Source organism: Salvelinus sp. IW2-2015, linkage group LG14 (genome assembly GCF_002910315.2).
Source record: "Salvelinus sp. IW2-2015 linkage group LG14, ASM291031v2, whole genome shotgun sequence".
In the NCBI taxonomy this organism is placed as follows: domain Eukaryota; kingdom Metazoa; phylum Chordata; class Actinopteri; order Salmoniformes; family Salmonidae; genus Salvelinus; species Salvelinus sp. IW2-2015.
In genome coordinates, this window is record NC_036854.1 from 25,822,916 (window position 1) to 25,846,535 (window position 23,620).

The 23,620-nt window shown below is 42.2% G+C and overlaps 1 protein-coding gene across 1 annotated transcript in view; it reads left to right on the top strand.

Moving 5' to 3' along the window:
* The first annotated feature begins 5,335 nt into the window (after window positions 1-5,335).
* Window positions 5,336-23,620, top strand: part of LOC111972755 (microtubule-associated protein 4) — a 171,365-nt gene continuing 153,080 nt past the window's right edge. The window contains exon 1 of the mRNA XM_023999822.2: window positions 5,336-5,405. The gene's annotated coding sequence lies outside the window, so the exon portion shown is untranslated. The remainder of the gene's footprint in view (window positions 5,406-23,620) is intronic.

Sequence of the window (23,620 nt, forward strand, 5' to 3'; positions counted from 1 at the left end):
GTGTGTGTGTGTGTGTGTGTGTGTGTGTGTGTGTGTGTGTGTGTGTGTGTGTGTGTGAGTGAGTGCAAGTAGAAAAAACATGTTGCCTCTCCCTATTTATACCATCCTCCTTTTTCTCATGTTGACAAAATGGTCTATGACTCTGTCATTCGTCATTGTTGTCCTCGGCTACCTGGCTACAATGCTTGCTCGCTAGCCTAACTTCCTTTCATGGGCAATGTTAGCTAGTTAACATTAGCCTTCTACATCTAGCTACATATTGAACTTCCATCTTCTCAGGCCAGGGGCATAACAATCTATGAATTAATGGTTGGATCAGAATCTCCGTTATAATCATTGGCCAGTACGGAGAATTAAGTAAAACCACAAGTCCAAATCTCCATCCATGGCTAATTTAGGAAAGGGACAATTTTAGCTAGCTAGCTAACTAGCCACCAGAGGACAGCAACACAACGAGATGCAACAAGTTGTTTCTGTCAATGACGTATTGCTCTCAATGTGATGTGATAGGAGTGAAGCCAAATCCAAACTGGCTTCAGTTGACACTTTTTTGGGGGAGGTGAGCCAGGACCATTCACAGCTGAGCTCACTCAGTCTATCTCAACGCTGACTGACTATTATCTTATACTTTTTTTATCAAGGGAGGCCAAATGCTTGCTGGATTTCCTTGCATTCAATTCTACGGGCAGCAACAATGTCATGACCAGACCGCATCAGATAGATGGCCAAAACATACCTACAGAGGGGTGCTGATTCGCTCGCTCGGATGCTTTCTCCGGTGAGATACATTCAGCCTCCTGCGAATTGAAGGAAAAGTATGAAACACAGAGAGACGAAAGATCATTATTTTTTTTCTTGGTAATTTTTTTTTGCAAAGCCTGGCTTCCCTTGGCATCCGTGAATACACGCCACTGCTTTTCAACCTCATATTCATCATCTCCAGCACAATACCATTCTCTGCATATGTGAAAACTATGTGTTTCTTTGATATGTGGGTAAAAAGATAAGAAAGGTCCTAAAAAAAACGGTGATTTTCTAAATCTGCAACAAGTTTCTAGCCAGAGAGGGTGTTTTCTTGCTCCCCACGTCACTCAGAATCTCATAGTGTTTGTCATCGGGTAGAACTTTTTAACTTTACATTTTTTTCTACAAAAGTAGAAATGCACTTTTTTTTTATACATATGTAGACGCTGGTATCGTGCTGGAGAAAATAAAAGTGATGTTGAAAAGAGTTGCACTTTAAGCACTTACAAATTCGTAACATCTTGTGCGAATTAGAATTTGTAACATTTCATACGAATTGCGGGATTTTTTTGAAAAAGATTTGCAAGACAAAACATCATACAAAATGAATGACGTTGTACATACTTGTGCAGTATTTTCAGAGACCCCTTTATGGCTCGTGAGCACTACTTTCAAAACCACTGGCTGAAATGATAAACAACCAAGTAGTTATGGTTTCCAATCGTGTATATCCTATTATGTTCTGTGTCTTTTTGATTTGTACCATTTCATTGAATACTTTTTCTAAAATGTTTGAGTTTACTTTTTCCATCATCATCATCACCACCTAGCTAACATTCTGAGAACCATCAATACCACAAGAAAACGTTAGTAACATTCTCTATCCTCTATCTTGTTAAGTGTGTTCAGGTGTGTTGATTGCGCCCACTAATTGGCCACACCTGATCTTAATGGCAGACCTGATCTTAATTCCATGGATAGAGAACAGAAGATCATAGTTTGGAATCTCACTGATGCTGTGCCACAATAGAAAAGACATGTGTTTGCATGATTAATGCCTAAGCAAATTAAATTCCATGTGTCCTGTGGTTGAAATTCAAAACAGTTAAGTAAGCTAGCAGTGTAATTAAAAAATTTATTGAAACAGGTTCTTAACGTTATTTAATTACATTCAAATAACCTATGATTTCTGTTCTCAAAACGTTAATAAAACTTTTCAGAGAGTCATAGAAAAACGTTTTCTGAAGCTCCCTGCAACCTAAAAAAAGTATGTTCCCAGAATAGGCAACATTTCTGTTCTTACAACGTTTAAAACACTTTCAGTTTTACCAGTTAGGAGACTTATGGCTTCGTTCCCGGGACCTATGGGAAACCCAAAACGTAGGTTCCCACACCTTCCAAGCAACCAAATGTGCTAACTGTGTTATTCTTGATATCATTATATTGCAGTTTAATAACGGGAGTTGGAACCACCAATGATAGGTGAGCTTTTGGCCACACGATGGCGACATTGTATAATTGAATTCAAAGCAATTATTTTCCCGAAACCAGTCCTGGGTTGTCTTGGCTGTGTGCTTAGGGTTGTTGTCGTGTTGGAAGGTGAACCTTCGCCCCCAGTCTGAGGTCTTGTGCGCTCTAAAGCAAGTTTCATCAAGGATCTCTCTGTGCCTTTTGGCAAACTCCAAGTGGCTTGTCACGTGCCTTTTCCTGAGGAGTGGCTTCCCCCTGGCCACTCTACCATAAAGGCCTGATTGGTGGAGTGCTGCAGAGATGGTTGTCCATGTCATGTTATAAAACATGATTTAATACATTTTAGAATAAGGCTGTAGCTTAACAAAATGTGGAAAAAGTCAAGGGGTCTGAATACTTTCTGAATGCACTGTATTCACACTACCAGTCAAAAGTTTAGACATACCTACTCATTCAAGGGTTCTTCTTTAATTTTGCTATTTTCTACATTGTAGTAGAATAGTGAATACATAAAAACTATGAAATAACACATATGGAATCATGTAGTAACCAAAAAGGTGTTAAACAAATTAAAATATATTTTAGATTCTTCAAAGTAGCCACCCTTTGCCTTGATGACAGCTTTGCACACTCTTGGCATTCTTGAAGGAGTTCCCACATATGCCGAGCACTTTTTTGGCTGCTTTTCCTTCACTCTGTGGCCAAACTCATCCCAAACCATCTCAATTGGGTTGAGGTTGGGTGATTGTGGAGGCCAAGTCATCTGATGCAGCACTCCATCACTCTCCTTTTTGGTCAAATAGCCCTTACACAGCCTAGAGGTGTGTTTTGGGTCATTGTCCTGTTGAAAAACAAATTATAGTCCCGCTAAGCGCAAACCAGATGGGATGGCATATAGGTGCAGAATGCTGTGGTAGCCATACTGGTTAAGTGTTCCTTTAAGAAAATCACTGACAGTGTCACCAGCACACCATCACACCTTCTCCTCCATGCTTCACGGTGGAAACCACACATGCGGAGATCATCCGTTCACTTACTCTGCGCTTGATGATTTTTGCGACTGCACTTGAAGAAACTTTCAAAGTTCTTTAAATGTTGACCTTCATGTCTTAAAGTAATGATGGACTGTCATGTATCTTTGCTTATTTGAGCTGTACTTGCCATAATATGGAATTTGTCTTTTACCAAATAGGGCTATCTTCTATATACCCAACATACCCTGTCACAACACAACTGATTAGCTCAAACACATTAAGAAGGAAAGAAATTTCACAAATTAACTTTTAACATGGCACACCTGTTAACCGAAATGCATTCCAAGTGACTACCTCATGAAGCTGGATGAGAAAATGCCAAGAGTGTGCAAAGCTGTGGCAAGACAAAGGGTGGCTACTTTGAAGAATCTCAAATATAAAATATATTTTGATTTGTTTAACATGTTTTTGGTTACTACATGATTCCATATATGTTATTTTATAGTTTTAATATATTTTAATTATTCTACAATGTAGAAAATAGTGAAAATAAAGAAAAACCCTGGAATGAGTAGGTGTGTCCAAACTTTTGACTGGTACTGTAGGTAGCTTGCCTAGCTAGCTAAGTTAGCTAATCAACTACCGGTAGCCATATCTATGACTAAAAATAGAAGAGATTTTACAAATCGGCGATCTTTTGTATGTCGATTGTAAAACCTCTTCTCTTTTTAGTCATATATAGCTCTCGTAGCTACAGATAATGTGATTTAACCAAAGATTTTTGGTATCCATTACTGGGAGTTACAGGATAGGTACTGTTTGGTGTAGCACAAAGAATCTTCAACCAACCTTAGCAATGCTGTCTTCATCCTCGATTCGGGGAAACAGGAGTCTCATAAAATGTCTGTGACCAGTTGCAGGGGGTCAGTTTGAATTTAGAAAATCCACAGTTTTTAAAATAAATACTTTATTTTGCTCAATGAAGTAATCCAACAATGTGTACACCGCCATTTTGTCTATTTCAAGTCTTCTCTCATTGATCAAGATAGGTCTCTGTTATCATGACATGCAGCACTTTGGGTTGGACACTCACCTGTTGGCAGAAATCTTTGGATAAATCATATTATCTGGAGTAACAATCTGTAGCTGCAGTTCTCTGGACTTGTGTGTCTCTACACCTGAGACACACTCGTACACACTGAACTGTACAACAATGTTCATTAAAAAAATGTATGTTACTTTTACCATAGCATTCTTGTTGAATACCCAGTTGTCTTGAGTTAGCATTAAATGGTGTACACTCCCCTGTATTTAGATTATGACAAATAAACATTCTTTGGATATCTGAATGACTAGCATCTGTTTGATAGAAAATATCCATGTTTATTTTACGGGGGGGTTCTACAGCACACCCGTTGATATGCTGAACCAGATTAGTTACAGGTTAGAAGTGCCCACAGTAGCAACTGTAATTGAGTACTGGCAATGTCTGCTGTGGCAGGTGGGAAGGTGCAAGTTACCTGAAAAATATCTAATCTCTCAATGTTCATCTCTAAGTGTACCAAATTCATGCATTTAGCTGTTCAATTTCTTCTTATTTTTTGGGCGGGGGAGAATGCCCCCGGACTCCCTACTGGCTTTGGGCTAAGCACCCAATGTTTTCAAATCCTAGAAATGCCCCTGGTATATAGGCTAGTCTAACCCTTGGGTCTATGTAATGAATAATGCACCTCAATTAGAATGTAAAACTTGCATCCTCACACTACACGACACAAGAAATATGATCTAGCCAGGACGACTATATCTGCCGGAGACATTCTAATGATTTCGTCGGGTTGCCGTTTTCAACCAGTGTTCCTTAGAATGGTTGGGTTCATACCGTCCCATAAAAGGAGTCAAATGTACTCATTGTACGTTCCGTTTGTCTATCAAAAGTACACTACAGTAGCCTACCGAAGGAAACTGTCAAGGCGTTAGCTTGTGAAATAATAAGCTGTGATTGGAGTTAGCTTCTGTCAAACGGATCTGTTCTCCATTATCATTGGATGGAATTCCAGTCAACTGGTATTTTTTTTCCATTTCGATTGGAGTATACTGTCAGTGGGCGGTAACCTTACCCTGCGATCACTGAAGTCCGGTTCGGGAGGCCGTATCATTGTGCTGGCAGCGACACTCGGAGACTCCCAACAAATTGTTTAAAAAAATTGTCAGAAAACGGTGAGTCAACTCAAAATAAACACTGCATTTTATTGGGCAAAACCTCTTGGTACCTTTTGTTGCGGTTAACATGTCGTTCTGATACGGTTTGTTGATTTATCAGTGAAGGGACATTGAATTTGGATAAGAATTACGCATCAATATAAGAAGTGCATGGACGAAGTCGCAGTCACACCGAGTGTCACAGTGCAGGAGCTATGGCTGTTCGCAAAGTTGTGCAAGTTTGACGGTGGGTGTGGGTGTGTGGACATAATGTAGTTCAATCAGGGCTAAGCAACTGTGCACAAGGTTCGTATTCGTAGGAGCCTTTAGAAAGTGCAACTGGTATATTTTCTTCTAGGGCTTCAGGCAGCTCAGTCGGGACCTCCCGTAGAACTACGTTGTATTCCGACTGTTGACAGATGTGAAAACATTGAAAACGTAACATTTGAACCATTTCGATGTTATCGTTTTCAGTTTTGACTGTACGGCCCGAAATAATATGTCGTTTTACTTTCCTCTTAGCCTGTCCTACATGCAAGGCTCTGATTTAGTGAATCTAATCTCTAAAGGAACCCCACTGTAGGTCTATTGTATACCGCGTCTAAGATATTGCTTGCATTGTAACTTAGCCAGAAAGTTGTTTATCTTGAACATGTGCCGTCTGCATAGAGCAGCGTGTTGTTATTACTGTATATCGCTCACTGCCATGTGTTTTAAAGCTCCCAGTCTGTAGGCCCGCCCACCCGTCCATGACAAGGAACCTGTATCTACTACCCGTCCCAATTTCCCAATGCCTCACGTTAGTGTAAGCACTGAGCTGCTTTCTCTCTGTGTTTGGCCTATTATCAGCCCTCTGGCCTGTTGTGATGCCATTGGAGAGTTAACCATTATCTCCTAGATATTGATGATAGGAATGATAAGAGGAGGATTATGCTTGTTATTAGAGAGGAGTGTGGATCCTGCGGGAGATTACTGGACAATCCTCCCCAGATTACTGCGCGCAGGAGGAATCGGAGGGTCTATCTAGCCCAGCGGGTGCCTGCTTCATTACCGCCTACATTCTGTCTGATTATCAGACGTTACTATATTTATTTTAACCTATATAAACATAGAATGTGATCAGAATGATTTAGCTGGTTAAATGAAGGCTAAATAAATTGAGGGTAACACTTTACATGAAGATGTTGTTATCCTGATGAGTGGTGCTGCTATTACTGTAGTTATTAACAACATTGTTGTTACTAGCTATAGTATTATTACATCGTAGAAACTTTAATGTAAAGTCTTATCTAAGTGAGCATATGTTTTCTTCAATTTCTTTGGCACCACAGTTAGTTAACCGCTGTTAGAGAAATTCCAGCATGAATCCACACGCACTCATTTCATACCAAATTGGCAAAATGAAGTGTAGGCCCTGTCTCTTATACACATCTAGATGTGTATAAGAGACAGGTGTGTGTGTGTGTGGGTTGGTGAGGCAGCTCTTTGTCTGGTGGCCCATGCTAGCTTGTAGTATGGCTGAGGGGAACGCTAAGAGGAAGGTCTGTTAGGCTGTAGATTTATCATGCAGACATGTACTCGTTGGTGTGTTCACATACCAAGGGAGCATTTTGAACACGCTTGTCCTGGCCTGGAAGGGTTCCACTAGGATTACTGTGTGATATGGCAAAGGTGTATAAATGAAAGTAGCCTATCTAGGGAGATGCCACCGGTAAACGTCTGGTAACCCAGAGGCTGCATTTACACAGGCAGTAGAAATTGTGATCTTTTGCCCAATTATGGGCAAAAGATATGATTTGTCAAAAGATCTGATTTGGGCTGGCTGTATAAACACAGCCTTAGTGACGTTTGGCTGTTAGAGGTTTGTATTGGCTAGCCTAGTTTTTCCTCGTGTCAGCTGTAACTTCATGCATCCCCGTCTTCCTAGTACAACCTAATTTAAACAGTGGTGATTTCATTATCCATATGCTCACGATGTTGTCAAAACACGGTAAGGATACATGTTTTGTTTGAACCAGCTGTTTTATTGTCCTATTTGGTATCTATGTCCCAGTGGCTGTGAATGTAATGTCTCTTTCAGCTCCTAGCCATCTAAATACGAGCAGACAAACCTGGAAGCTCCAAAGCAATCACCCGTCAAGGAAGTCCCAGGCCGCGCAATAAAAAAACTCCTTGGAAAGAATGCCGTTATTCAGAAATGCATCCAGCGCATTGTGGATTGTGGAAGAATTGTGGATTGTGGAAGCATTGTGGATTGTGGAAGCATTGTGGATTGTGGAAGCATTGTGGATTGTGGAAGCATTGTGGATTGTGGAAGCATTGTGGATTTGTGGAAACATTGTGGAATGTGGAAGCATTGTGGATTGTGGAAGCATTGTGGATTGTGGAAGCTTGTGGATTGTGGAAGCATTGTGGTTTGTGGAAGCATTGTGGTTTGTGGAAGCATTGGTGGATTGTGGAGCATTGTGGATTGTGGAAGCATTGTGGATTGTGGAAGCAATTGTGGATTGTGGAAGCATTGTGGATTGTGGAAGCATTGTGGTTGTGGAAGCATTGTGGATTGTGGAAGCATTGTGGATTGTGGAAGCATTGTGGATTGTGGAAACATTGTGGAATGTGGAAGCATTGTTGGATTGTGGAAAGCATTGTGGATTGTGGAAGCATTTGTGGATTTGTGGAAGCATTGTGGTTGTGGAAGCATTGTGGAATTGTGGAAGCATTGGTGTGGAACTTGTGGATGTGGAGCATTTGGGATTGTGGAGGCATTGTGGATTGTGGAAGCATTGTGGATTGTGGAAGCATTGTGGATTGTGAAGGCATTGTGGATTGTGGAAAGCATTGTGGTTTGTGGAGGCATTGTGGATTGTGGAGGCATTGTGGATTGTGGAAGCATGTGGTTTGTGGATAGCATTGTGGAATGTGGAAGCATTTGTGGATTGTGGAAGCATTGTGGATTGTGGAAGCATTGTGGATTGTCGAAGCATTGTGGATTGTGGAAGCATGTGTGGTTTGTGGAAGCATTGTGGATTGTGGAAGTATTGTGGATTGTGGAAGCATTGTGGATTGTGGAAGCATTGTGGTTTGTGGAAGCATTGTGGTTTGTGGAAGCATTGTGGATGTGGAAGCATTGTGGATTGTGGAGCATTGTGGATTGGGAAGCATTGTGGACTTGTGAAGCATTGTGGATTGTGGAAGCATTGTGGATTGTGGAGCAATTGTGGATGTGAAGCATTTGGATTGTGGGAGCATTGTGGGATTGTGGAAGCATTGTGGAAACATTTGTGGATTGTGAAGCTTTGTGGAATGTGGAAGCATTGTGGATTGTGGAAGCATGTGATTGTAGAAGCATTTGGATTGTGGAAGCATTGTGGATTGTGGAAGCATTGTGGATTGTGGAAGCATTGTGGATTGTAGAAAGCATTTGGATTTGTGGAAGGCATTGTGGATTGTGGAAGCATTGTGGATTGTGGAAGCAATTGTGGCATTGTGGAAGCGATTGTGGAATGTGGAGGCATTGTGGTTGTGGAAGCATTGTGGATGTGGAAGCAATTGTGGATTGTGGAAAGCATTGTGGGAATTGTGATTGAAGCATTGTGGATTGTGGAAGAATTGTGGATTGTGGAAGCATTGTGGATTGTGGAAGCATTGTGGATGTGGAAGCATTGTGGTTGTGGAAGCATTGTGGAATGTGGAAGCATTTGTGGATTGTGGAAGCATTGTGGATTGTGAAGCATTGTGGTTGTGGAAGCATTGTGGTTTGTGGAAGCATTGTGGATTGTGGAGCATTGTGGAAGCATTGTGGATTGTTGGAAGCATTGTGGATTGTGGAAGCATTGTGGATTGTGGAAGCATTGTGGTTTGTGGAAGCATTGTGGATTGTGGAAAGCATTGTGGGTTTGGTGGAAGCATGTGGACAGCATTGTGGATTGTGGAAGCATTGTGGATTGTGGAAGCATTGTGGATTGTGGAAGCATTGTGGTTTGTGGAAGCATTGTGGTTTGTGGAAGGATTGTGGATTGTGGAAGCATTGTGGATTGTGGAAGCATTGTGGTTTGTGGAAGCATTGTGGTTTGTGCAAGCATTGTGGTTTGTGGAAGCATTGTGGATTGTGGAAGCATTGGTTCGGAATGCTACAAGGAGGAGACACAGACAGACGGAGGAATCCTGAGGTCAGTGCTCCGTCACCACAAAGGGCAAATGTCACAAGAAATGTCAACTTTGAGGGGGAGACCTTTTAATGCTGTCAGTCAACAGTGTCTACGCTCCCCCAATAGAGACACGTGTGCAATGGTGCGCCTTTGATCTTTAGATAAAATACTGTTAGCTCCAGCTACGTACATGGGACACATTGTCAGTATGCACTTAAACCCCCATTTGCATGCTTGGATTATTACACAACGTTTTACAGAACACTACTGAATGAAATGTAGGTTATCAGGAAGCGATGAATGAATAAATGAACAGCCATACTAGATGACAGAGACCCTCGATTATCCTACCAGTTTAGCAAGTAAAAGTGATAAGGGAAAACCAATTGAGTGGAACTAAGTACTCTCAATTCCCCTCCACTCTTCCCCACTCGACTAATCTGGCCTGATCTGTGTCTCCCATCCCTGCGGCTGCTGCTCACCATGACTCTGCTAGCCTGGCCTGGATGACACTTCTGGAGTGATGGTGTGCTTTTCTACAAAACACCCGGCAGGCAGCATGTGGTGCTGCAGAGATAGGATGTCAGGTCATGGTAACTGGAGACCTAGAGAGCCATGGGAGACCCTAGAGAGCCCTGGGAGACCCTAGAGAGCTCTGGTTGAACCTAAAGAGCCCTGGGAGACCCTAGAGAGCCCTGGGAGACCCTAGAGAGCCCTGGGAAACCCTAGAGAACCCTGGGCGACCCTAGAGAGCCCTGGTTAAACCTAAAGCGTCCTGGTTGACCCTAGAGATCCCTGGGCGACCCTAGAGAGCCCTGGTTGAACCTAAAGAGCCCTGGTCGACCCTAAAGAGCCCTTAAAGAGCCCTGGTCGACCCTAGAGAGCCCTGGTCGACCCTAGAGAGCCCTGGTCGACCCTAGAGAGCCCTGGGCGACCGAGAGCCCTGGTCGAACCTAGAGAGCCCTGGGAGACCCTAGAGAGCCCTGGGACGACCCTAGAACCTGGACGCCCTAAAGAGCCCTGTTCGACCCTAGAGTGCCCTGTTCGACCCTAGAGTGCCCTGTTCGACCCTAGAGTGCCCTGTTCGACCCTAGAGAGCCCTGGTTGACCGTAGAGAGCCCTGGTTGACCGTAGAGAGCCCTGGTTGACCGTAGAGAGCCCTGGTTGACCATAGAGAGCCCTGGTTGACCGTAGAGTGCTGGATATCAAGCGGTGTCAGTGCAGTAACGGTAACCAGACAGAGGCTGTAGTGCTTAGTGAGTTAGCTTGACTCCAGCTCCACATCGCTGAGTCACAGTGTACTGTACTGGAGCCTCCTACCGCCCCAGGCCACCCATCATCATTAAAACCAGGACACTGTCATTACTGCTGTTGGCCCAATCTGTAATTGATAGGATCAATTAGCCATAATGCAATTACAGCGGCTCTGCGTCCTGTCCATCCGGCCAGACTGGATATTTTATGATCTGATGAGCATCAGTGAGCAGGGATCAATACTTTATATATTTTATGGCCAATGTGTAACAGCTACTGCCCTGGTTTTTACCTAAGTTTCACTTACTTATACAATCATGTGTGATAATAAGTAGTGATGCACCGATATTACATTTTTGTCCGATACCAATGTCCGATTTTTTTCCTTGCCAGAAAACCCGATACCGATAACCGATTTTTAAAATGTCAGTGGCCTTTTAAGCATTCTTGTACAGTTAAATAGTTAACACACACACACATGGACGCAGCGGTCTAAGGCACTGCATCTTAGTGCAAGAGGCGTAACAGTCCCTTGTTCAAATCCAGGCTGTATCACATCCGGCCGTGATTGGGAATCCCATAGGGTGGCGCACAATTGGCCCAGCGTCGTCTGTCATTGTAATTTGTTTCCTAACTGACTTGGCTAGTTAAATACAGGTTACACACACACACACACACACCACACACACACACACCACACACACCACACTGACCAAAAAGTTATTTTGTTGGCAGTTACGTATGTCCCCATTACCAGTAAAACATAATCAAAACCTATTTCTTTCACTTACTTGCTGTGCTGTTTCGTTGTTCATTTGTTCAGTCGTTTCATTCTCAAACAGGATTTACGCGGTATTGTAAACACGTCATTCGTGGCCGGTGTTTGCTTGTTTGCAGACTTTTTTGTATAGCTTTGACAGTGCTACTGTATCTTTTTTGACACTCAGACCCAACCGGCATTCCATAGTATGTATGTCGTGAAGCTAATAGCAGTGACGCTATTACTGTGTAACTCCGGTAGGGCAACATCTGAAAAATAGCGCACTTGGTAGTGTGTACCGGTGCTCGACCAGTCGGCGAAAGCCAACATCACCCACGACAGAGAATGGTTGATTGTCAAGGGCGATGAAAACCATTATCTTGGCTTTAATGGATTTTGCCTTTGAGTTGTCTCACTGAAATGTTCTTACTCTTTCAAATGACTGCTGGACTTGTTGACTGCTCGATCCACACAGCAGACATTGTGGGCTAGGTTAGGAATGCTGTGTTGCACGCGGAGCGCAATATTTTACGTGGCGTCATTAGGTCATGTACCTACGTTTATATGGGTATGCACGGTATGTTTGACATCGGATTTTAACATCAGCGTTAAACTCCGATATGTTCACTGATATATCGTGAATCCCTAATAATAAGTATACTCTTTTTGGTTGCACATACTCAAAGTAGCCTTGGCTATATATCATAGACAGGAAGAAGATGTTGTAAGCCTGATAGGACAGGACTGTCTCCCTATAAAAGCATCAATCATTCGCGCGATGGAACATCTTTCGCTTCATCTCTCCTGTCTCTGACTGTGTCGTTGGCTCATTCAGACATGTGTATGTGTTAGTTTTGGACCCGTTTCAGGAAGCCACATGTGCTGCCAGAAGGGTTCTTCTGTATTTCCAAGGTACTCCAAAGGAGACTGAAGTTATACATTGTCTACTGGCTGATATATGGGTCTGGGACTGGAAGTGGAACAACGGCCTATCTCAATTACCCTAGGTTGTCATAATGAAGAGTGGTTGGCATTGTGTATAGCACCGTAGATATTTATTCTCACCTCRAATTAGGTCGTATTCGTTGGTTTTCGTTGATTTTTGTTTCTTTTCCACACCTGAATAATGGTGGAATCAGGAGGCCATTTTACTTTGAGTTGTGTGGGATAGGCTTTAGGGTTGTCCTCAACAACAACAAAAAAGTATTGGTCGACCGAGAGTTATCTGTTCTTTCAACCAATCAAACTTGTATTTTTCCATATATAGACACATCCTATGTTCCTATGTTTTAATCAAATCAACTATATGCACTGAGCTTGTCTGATAATTTAAGAGCACTGTTTGATGAAATAATGAATGACTGGAGGGAGTCCGACCGCAATTGATTTGATTGTGCCAGGCCGGGCACAGACTTGCCGGGCCGGGCTCAGACAGCATGTGGCTGTGTGACTAGCACCCGTTCTCTCTCTCCCCTGCTGCAGCGACCACCACAGAACATCAACAGCGTTTATCTGCGTTGCTGAAGATGTAACATAATTACAGCCATTTCTGACTGAAAGGTTCTGTTACTGAAATCCCTCATTTGTTTAGAAAAAACAGTCCCTATTCCCTTAACCTTTGCTCTCTTTACGTGACACATGTATGCATCGCATGCCCGTGACCAATAGGGCCTGACCTATAGCATATTATAATCACATCAAAAAATTGGTTATAACAAACTATGAACACCGTAACACTTGTGACAAAAATGGATACATTTACATTTGAAATACATTTGAAACAACCCTAATACATTTGAAACGGGGGAAGGTTTACTGGTTGCTCAGGAAGTAAAGGGGAAGTCAGATGTGTGGAATAAATGTGGAAATAATGTGACTAGTTGTGGAAAATACTGGAGATCAAGAAAAAGAAGGTAAGGAACAAGCACTGCGTGCATATTATGTGAGACTAACAGGTGCTGATAGATTACAATATATAGTACATTCGGAAAGTATTCAGACCCCTTCCCTTTTTCCACATTTTGTTACGTTACAGCCTTATWCTAAAATGGATTAAATAAATAAATAATCATCATCAATCTACACACAAAACCCCATAATGACAAAGTGAAAATAGTTTTTTAGAAATTTCTAGCAAATTTACTAACACTAAAAAACAGAAATACATTATTTCTGTGTTCAGATCCTTTGCGATGAGACTCATAGTTGAGCTCAGGTGCATCCTGTTTCCATTGATCATCCTTGAGATGTTTCTACAACTTGATTGAAGTCCACCTGTGGTAAATTCAATTGATTGAACATGATTTGTAAAGGGACACACCTGTCTATATAAGGTCGAACAGTTGACAGTGCATGTCAGAGCAAAAACCAAGCCATGAGGTTGAAGGAATTGTCCGTAGAGCTCCGTAGGTCCCCAAGAACACAGTGGCCTCCATAATGCTTAAATGGAGGAAGWTTGGAAACACCAAGACTCTTCCTAGAGCTGGCCGCCCGACCAAACTGAGCAATTGGGGGGAAAGGGCCTTAGTCAGGGAGGTGACCAAGAACCCGATGGTTAATCTGCCAGAGTTCCAGAGTTCCTCTGTGGAGATGGGAGAACCTTCCAGAAGGACAACCTTCTCTGCAGCACTCCACCAATCAGGCCGTTGAGGTAGAGTGGCCAGATGGAAGCCAATCCTCAGTAAAAGGCACATGACAGCCCGCTTCGAGTTTTATCAAAAGGCACCTAAAGACTCTCAGACCATGAGAAACAAGATTGTCTGGTCTGATGAAACCAAGATTGAACTTTGGCCTGAATGCCAAGCGTCACGTCTGGAGGAAACCTGTCACCATCCCTACAGTGAAGCATGGTGGTGGCAGCATCATGCTGTGGGGATGTTTTTCAGTGGCAGGGTCTGGGAGACTATTCAGGATCGAGGGAAAGACGAACGAATCAAAGTACTGAGAGATCCTTGATGAAAACCTGCTAAAGAGCACTCAGGACCTCAGACTGGGGCGACGGTTCACCTTCCAACAGGACAACAACCCTAAGCACACAGTCAAGACAACGCAGGAGTGGCTTTGGGACAGAGCCCGGACTTGAACCTGATCGAGCATCTCCGGAGAGACCTAATAGCTGCAGCGATGCTCCCCATTCAACTTGACAGAGCTTGAGCGGATCAGCCAAGAAGAATGGGAGAAACTCCCCAAATACAGGTGTGCCAAGCTTGAAAGGTCATACCCAAGAAGAATCAAGGCTATGTGTAGATTGATGAGGAGAAAACAAACAATTTAATACATTTTAGAATAAGGCTGTAATGTACCAAAATGTGTAAAAGTCAAGAGGTCTTTCCGAATGCACTGTAATTTCTCTGACCGTTTGGAACAATGTAAACAACACTAAATAAATGATAAGCGTACCAGAGAGTCTGTTGTAACGTTTTTTAGTTTTTTTTGTAAAGCCTTTATTATAGCAAATACTAAAACCAGTCGCATTCATTCGTGAATGAACCAGTTTATTAATTCTTTACGCTGATTATTCGAGGGTCGCTTTGTTATTTTATAACAAAAATTCTTGATTGCATTTCTAATGGTGAAAGTCGCTTATGCTGTGTGATGACATGAACTAGTGAAGGATTGATTGACTGATACAGTGGCTTATATGAGTAATGAAATATAGGCCTAAATAAGTTACGGTATTAAGATTAAACAGGATGCGCTCTAAGGCTTTCAGCTCAATGGTGGTTATACAAGGCTGCTATACTAAACCTACTAATGATAATGACATTACTTATTATGATAATGATGATAATCATAACAATAATAGTAATAATAACAATAAGCAGATAAAGAAAAAGGAGGGTTGTTATTATTATTATTATTATTATAAATATAATTTTTCTGACAATTTGGAACAGTGAACAACACTAAATAATAATAAATAATACCAGAGAGACTGTTCTAATGAGAAAGTCTTTATTACACTTTATTACAGCAGAGGATGAGTCTTTATTACAGCAGAGGATGAGTCTTTATATACAGCAGAAGAATGAGTCTTTATTACAGCGAGGATGCAGTCTTTATTATAGCAGAGAATGAGTCTTTATACAGCAGAGGATGGTCTTATTACAGCGCAGAGGATGAGTCTTTATTACAGCAGAGGTATAGAGTCTTTATTACAGACAAGAGCAGGATGAGTCTTTATTACAGCAGAGAGGATGAGTCTTTATTACAGCAGAGATGAGTCTTTATTACAGCAAGACGAGTCTTTATTACAGCAGAGGACGAGTCTTTATTATAGCAGAGAATGAGTCTTTATTACAGCAGAGGATGGGTCTTTATTACAGCAGAGGATGAGTCTTTATTACAGCAGAGAATGAGTCTTTATACTATAGCAGAGAATGAGTCTTTATTACAGCAGACGAAGATCTTTATTACAGCAGAGACGAGTCTTTATTACAGCAGAGGACGAGTCTTTATTACAGCAGAGCGAGTCTTTATACAGCAAGAACGAGTCTTTATTACACAGAGATGTCTTTATTACAGCAGAGGGATGGTCTTTATTACAGCAGAGATGGGTCTTTATTACAGCAGAGAGATGGGGTCTTTATTACAGCAGAGGATGAGTCTTTATTACAGCAGAGAAAATATTAAAAACAGACGAATTTGTGAAATTGTTTATCCGACATGTTGTGGTTGGTGCTCACGGAATCAATAGGCTATTAAACAAACACTCAAACAGGCAACAGAAGCAGGATCTGTCATATTTCGGGTAGATAGGTAGATAGATAGATATGATTGATTTATAAAGCCAGGCACATTTAACAGTTAGGCTATTGATTATAGACCTATTAAAGTTGAGGATTCCTCTCTCCTCACTTTTCTTAGACCATTTAGACAAAGGCTGTTCTCTCATCTCCTAACTCCGCGGCTGCCTCCACCTCATCGTTCTCAACCAATAAGCTGGTTAACGTTTGGGACGGCAGGTAGCCTAGTGGTTAAAGCGGTGGGCCAGTAACCGAAAGGTTGCTGGATTGAATCCCCGAGCTGACAAGGTAAAGATCTGTCGTTTTGCCCCTGAACAAGGCAGTTAACCTTCTGTTCCCCGGTAGGCCGTTGTTGTAAATAAGAATTGGTTCTTAACTGACTTGCCTAGTTAAATAAAACAACATTGCTATTATATTAGCAACATGGTCTAGGAAAAGGCGCCAATTCAACCGCAGAACTGTGGACAGCGACCGCTATCCAACTCGGGAGAAAGCGGTAATAAAATATCATAAAATAATATAATTTTATTAGTGTTGCAACATTGTTCATACGTAATATTACCATATACAATTTCAGTAGCACGTCTTAGTGATGGACTGGGCCATCCCCACGGGCGCCAATCAGACAGGTGTCTTGTACACCATACTGTTTTTTTTTTTTTTTTGCTACTGCTCGCCTAAAGAAATTTCGGTTGACCGATAGCCTATAGACCAAATAATCGACCAGTCGACTAAATGGGGTCAGCCCTAATAGGCCTATTGATTGATGATTACTAGTTTTGTTTATTGTTTTGCATGGTAGTGCCAGGTTCTGCTGTCTGAGCTTGTTCAGGATTACAGTAGACAAGTTTCACCCAAATATATTCACACCTTGTGTTGCTACGCTAGTTTTCTGTCAGTTCAAGGCAAAGCTTCCCGCTCCATTGGCAGTGCATCAACAGAAATCTCGAACTCAAGGTTGACTTTCTAGTTTACATTAATTATACATTCCTAGTCACTGGTCTTATTAAAGGGTAGGTAGCATAAACATAACCACATGTAACATATGGATTTGCATTAGAATACGTTATCAAGAGTCCCAATACAAAGTTACACTTGACTTTAATTTTTTTTTGAGTTATTACATAAAACTGATCAGAATGCCAAAGAAAAAACATTTAGGGTGTGACGTAATACGTAGGACTCGTCTAACCAGACTATTCCCTATAATGTAAACTCCAACAGAAATAACTTCAAATTAAACCAAATCGTTTGCACTCATGACTACTGGTTTCAATGACATTTTCAGCCAATTTACAACTTTCAGCAAAAGTGATCGACCGCCTCGATTCGGTCTTATGTAGAAAAATGTGAAATGGTGTTTTTTACACTGGATAAAAATAGAGACTCAGAGATACAAAATGGTATATCATACACTACAGATGAAGAACAGTGGGAAAGGGATTCTGCTTTAAAAGTTGATAAACTTGAGAAAATGGACCTTGAATTTTTGGTACACCTACTGGAGCACTCTTCTTTGTCTGCACACAATCAGCATCGTTCACACCCTCTTAAACCCCACCCATCTCTTTAAGGATTCACATGTGAGGCCATGTGCTAAACAGAGGGAGTAAGGTAGTGTAGTAAACAACCAAAGATTTCAAGACTAAAAGTGGTGAAAGTAGTATCAAAAATACACGTTATCTGATCCTTGGCCTATATCCTAATCTGACTTTGGTGCAGGTCATGTTGATCTTCACATCACCATCTCTGATAAACACACACTACTATATATCACATACAATCAAATTGTTTTGCCACATGCACAGGATACAGAAGGTGTAGACAGTACAGGGAAATGGTTACTTGTATATTTGCATAGTAGCAATATAAAAAACAAAGTGTCCAGATAAAAATATTTTATAAATATTTTATAATTATTAGATGGTGCTTACCCAGACACTAGGGGTATGCCGAGTATCTTAACAGATATTGGCAATTTTCAGGATACGTTTATGATCCGAGAATTTTTTGTAATTATATGTTTTTTTGGGGGTGCCAGCAAACATGTTTCTCATATGTTAGTCACAGAGTTTCTAAACCATACTGTATTATCTTTGAGTTAAAGTCATGTGCATGGTCTAAATAAGTCAACTGGCGAGTTTGCCTGTCTGTAAAGAGAAGGGCGGGCTCTACGTTGATCCTGCTGCTCTGATTGGATAGTGAAGCTGTATTTCTCCGTCCATTTGCTTCATAATTTCACCCTATTCAATTTTCCTCGCAAAAGCAGGAACCCAGAGAACAAAACAAAACAAGCTAGCAGATACAGTATATAGTAGAGAGAGCGGAGACTTACTGATTGACTGCTGAGTTGGCTACCAAAGTCAAAGTAGGGCCAAGAAGAGGCCTTCAGAGGAAGAGTCAGAACATAGAACTCTATTCCACATCAAGTAACTGACGCAAGCAGTAAAATTTGATTTAAAAAACGGATAAAAATACATCTTAATGAACAGTGGGGACTGTGAAGCAACACAAACATAGACACATGCATACACACACACACACGATAACATACGCACTATACACACACGTACACATGGATTTTGTACTGTAGATATGTGGTAGTGGTGGAGTAGGGGCCTGAGGGCACACAGTCTGTTGTAAAGTCAGTGAATGTACTGTAATGTTTTTAAAATTGTATAAACTGCCTTAATTTTGCTGGATCTCAGGAAGAGTAGCTGCTGCCTTGGCATCCATAAACACAAATACGAATAGCGATATGGTGAGTTAAATCTAATCGACATTGAATTTCCATCACTGCTGACACTCGCAATGTACTGGTAGTTCGGTAGGAAATAAAGGTTGCTGGCTTCACATTCACGTTTGGCGGAGCACCTGGTTTCAGTCAGAGTCTCATTCCGAATCCTGCTTTCCACTGGTTATACTAAGCCAACGAAGTACTCCGGAATGAAATGAGCACTGCATGCTGTAGAATTGCACATGGTCCCCATACTCCATTCCGCTCGCTTCAACCGGACAAACCATTCAAAGCTTGCTTCTCCTTTTTTGGGCCACAAATAATTGGGCCACAAACGAGACGTAACCCCATCCTTGTGGGTATTACTGTACTATGTGGGTGTTACTGCGCTAGCTGCAAACAACGGAAAACTACTACAACGCTCGCTTGCCTACCGCTACCAAATGCACAGGAGAAAAAGAGTTGCAGTTTTTCGCATGAATTTTTATGGTTTCTTGTTCGTGGGTGTACATAGTAGCTCACCAGCGCCAACACTTGGTGTGGAATTACATGCTAGCATGGCTAGTAGCTAACATTAGCCAGCTGGAATTAGCTAGGTAGCACCAGTTCTCCATATGACGTTATCAAAGAGTGTACATCACTGTACATCGCTTCCAAATACAAAACGTTGACTTTCCAAGCTCTCTCTATCAAAACAGTGAAAAACAAGTGGAGGGTACGATGGGTGAGAATGGGTAGGATGAGAAGGGACAGAGAGCCAGGGTCAGAACAACGATGGAATGATGGGGAGGTTAGAATCTAAGGATGGGAAGAGTAGGAGATTTACTTTGGATTATTAAATGGAAGATAAACCAGCGAGCGGTATCATTCTGTGATTTACATTGGCTGGCTTTCGGCCAAGTCGTTTTCCATAGGCGGATGAATGAAGGATGGAGAGAAGACGGAGAGGAAAGAGTGAGGCTGTAAAGGGTCAGCAGGCAGTGTAATCCCCCTGCATCAGGACAACAGTAGCAGCTGGGCCTCAGCTCAGCATTAACTGTCAATCAGGCCTCCTGCAGAATTATAGCTACCGCATCCCCTGGGACATATCCAACACCAGCATTACCACCACACAGCTAGACATGGGGGGGTTGGCGCGCCAGTTCCCCATCCCTGTCCTAGAGAGTGAGACCAACGACTAAAGAAGGTAAAGGGAGAACAAGAAGGTAAAGGGAGAACAAGAAGGTAAAGGCAAGAAGGTAAAGGGAGAACAGGAAGGTAAAGGGAGAACAAGAAGGTAAAGGGAGAACAAGAAGGTAAAGGGAGAACGAGAAGGTAAAGGGAGAACGAGAAGGTAAAGGGAGAAAGAGAAGGTAAAGGGAGAAATGCGACGGTAAAGGGAGAATGAGAAGGTAAAGGGAGAATGAGAAGGTAAAGGGAGAACGAGAAGGTAAAGGGAGAACGAGAAGGTAAAGGGAGAACGAGAAGGTAAAGGGAGAACGAGAAGGTAAAGGGAGAACGAGAAGGTAAATGGAGAACAAGAAGGTAAAGGGAGAACAAGAAGTGGCCAAAAGCCAACGTAAAGCACCAAATGATATCCCTCTCCGGTTTATCCTCCTTTTAATAATCCAAAGTAAATCTACTCTTCCCATCCTTACATTCTAACCTCACCATCATTCCATCGTTGTTCTGACCCTGGCTCTCTGTCCCTTCTCATCCATCGTATCCTTCAGTTGTTTTTCACTGTTTTGATAGAGAGTGCTTGGAAAGTCAAAGCTTTTGTATTGGGAAGAGATTCCCAGCCAAGCGCTGTACAGTGTAGTACTGTTTGATAATGGATTCATTGACGTGATTTAAGACCAGTGACTAGGAATGCATAATTCATGTAAACTAGAAAGACAACCTTGAGTTGGAGGTTTCTGTTGATGCACTGAAAATGGAGGAGAGGGAGCAATGAATGAATGCATGAATAAATGAATGAATAAATAAATGAATGAATGAATGAATAACAAGAAAAGGAAAGAAAGAGAAAGGGAGAGAGCAGACTTGAAACTACTTAATGTCATTCACACCTGCTATGAGTACTTAATATTAACCTAACATAGAACTGAGCTGTGGTTAATTTGTTCCCTTATGCTCTTCAGACTTAGGCCCTGCTTAGTTTGTCTGCTACCTGTGTTCCAAGATTGAGATTATAATTGTCCTTTGTGTCTGTGCTGCTGTGCATTCCATTACCATGTGTCAAGCCTCTGTAACAATGGTCAGCATAGTTCCCAATCCTGCCAAACACATAGACCCAGAGCTGTGTCAGGGTGTGTGAACGGTTAGGGGGAAATCGTGGTGTCTGGAACAGAGAGAGAGAGAGTATGTACATGAATACGTAGGAGGGAGTCATTGGGGCATAGGGAGTTCTCTGTCACTCTCCTCAAGTCCCAAATCCCACACAGAGACTACACTGGCTTGTCAGACGAGAGACAGAGAGAGAGAGTTAGTCTGGAATAGGGTGTGGCAGTGACTGTGCAGAACTATGCTCTCTCTCTCTCTCTCTCTCTCTCTCTCTCTCTCTCTCTCTCTCTCTCTCTCTCTCTCTCGTCCGCCTCTCCAGAGTACGAGCCTAATGGCTACTGCAGGGTGAGAATGACCAGAACAGAAATTCCATAGTTCCAACCCACTGTGTCTTTCTCTCTCCTTACTGGATATCTCTTCTCTTCATCTAGCTTTCTCTCTTATCTTTCACACACAACCACACACACACACACACACACACCACACATACACACACACATCACACCCACACACACCACACACACACACACAACACACACACACACACACACACACACACAACCACCACACACACACACACACAACACACACACTTATTGCCCGGACACAGGCCTACTGTGGGTTACAGCAACAGGCCCGAGGGTCTGGAGGAGACAGCAGACCTGCACTGGAGCCTCAAGCAGCATATGATCACACTGGGTCTTGGTGAATAGGTGGCCACATCGAAAAGAAATACCCCAGTCTCTTCAGAGATGACTGGTCTCCTCTATAGGATAGTGAACTGATGCACAAAGGGAACACACAGTCTCTTCAGAGATGACTGGTCTCCTCTATAGGATAGGACTGACGCACAGAGGAAACACAGTCTCTTCAGAGATGACTGGTCTCTCTATAGGATAGGACTGATGGCACAAAGGGAATACACAGTCCTCTTCAGAGATGACTGGTCTCCTCTATAGGATAGGACTGATGCACAGAGGGAACACAGTCTCTTCAGAGATGACTGGTCTCCTCTATAGGATAGGACTGATGCACAGAGGGAACACAAGTCTCTTCAGAGATGACTGGTCTCCTCTATAGGATAGGACTGATGCAACAGAGGGAACCACAGTCTCTTCAGAGATGACTGGTCTCTCTATAGGATAGACTGATGCACAGAGGGAACACAGTCTCTTCAGAGATGACTGGTCTCCTCTATAGGATAGGACTGATGCACAAGGGAATACACAGTCTCTTCAGAGATGACTGGTCTCCTCTATAGGATAGGACTGATGCACAAAGGGAATACACAGTCTCTTCAGAGATGACTGGTCTCCTCTATGATAGGACTGATGCTACAAAGGGAATACCAGTCTCTTCAGAGATGACTGGTCTCCTCATAGGATAGGACTGACGCAACAGAGGGAACACACACGTATGAAAATACAATCTGTTTTGCTTACATACTCACTCATACTTATCTGTACTGTATTATACTAACTGTACTCTACTATAATGTACTGCACTGTTTATACTGTACTGTCTGCACTGTACTATACTATACTGTACTGTATTATACTAAACTGTACTATACTGTACTGCACTGTACTGCAAACATCTGCTGTTGCATTCACACACACCACCACACACACACACACACACACACACACAATCACACACACACACGTTATGTTCTCGATCCTCATTGGGACCTAAAATGTATTTCCATTCAAATCCTATTTTCCTAACCCTAACCCTAAACCTAACCAAAACTCTTACCCTAACCACAAACCTCTTACCCTAACACATACCTCTTACCCTACCACAAACCTATTACCCTAACCACTAAACCTAACCACAAACCTCTACCCTAACCACAAACCCTCGTTACCTCTAACCACATACCTCTTACCTAACCACGAACCTCTTACCTAACCCTAAACCTACCACAACCTCTTACCCTAACCATGAACCTCTTACCCTAACCTAAACCTAACCACAAACCTCTTACCTAACCATGAACTCTTACCTAACCATGAACATCTTACCCTAACCACGAACCTCTTACCCTAACCACAAACTCTTACCCTAACCACGAACATCTTACCCTAAACCACAAACCTCTTACCTAGACCCTAAAACATCTTACCTCTAACCTAACCATAAACCTCTTACCTAACCCTAAACCTCTTCCTAAACCTAACCACAAACCTCTTACCCTAACCACAAACCTCTTACCCTAACCACATACCTCTTACCCTAACCACGAACCTCTTACCTAACCCTAAAACCTAACCACAAACCTCTTACCTAACCACAAACCTCTTTACCTACTAACCACATAC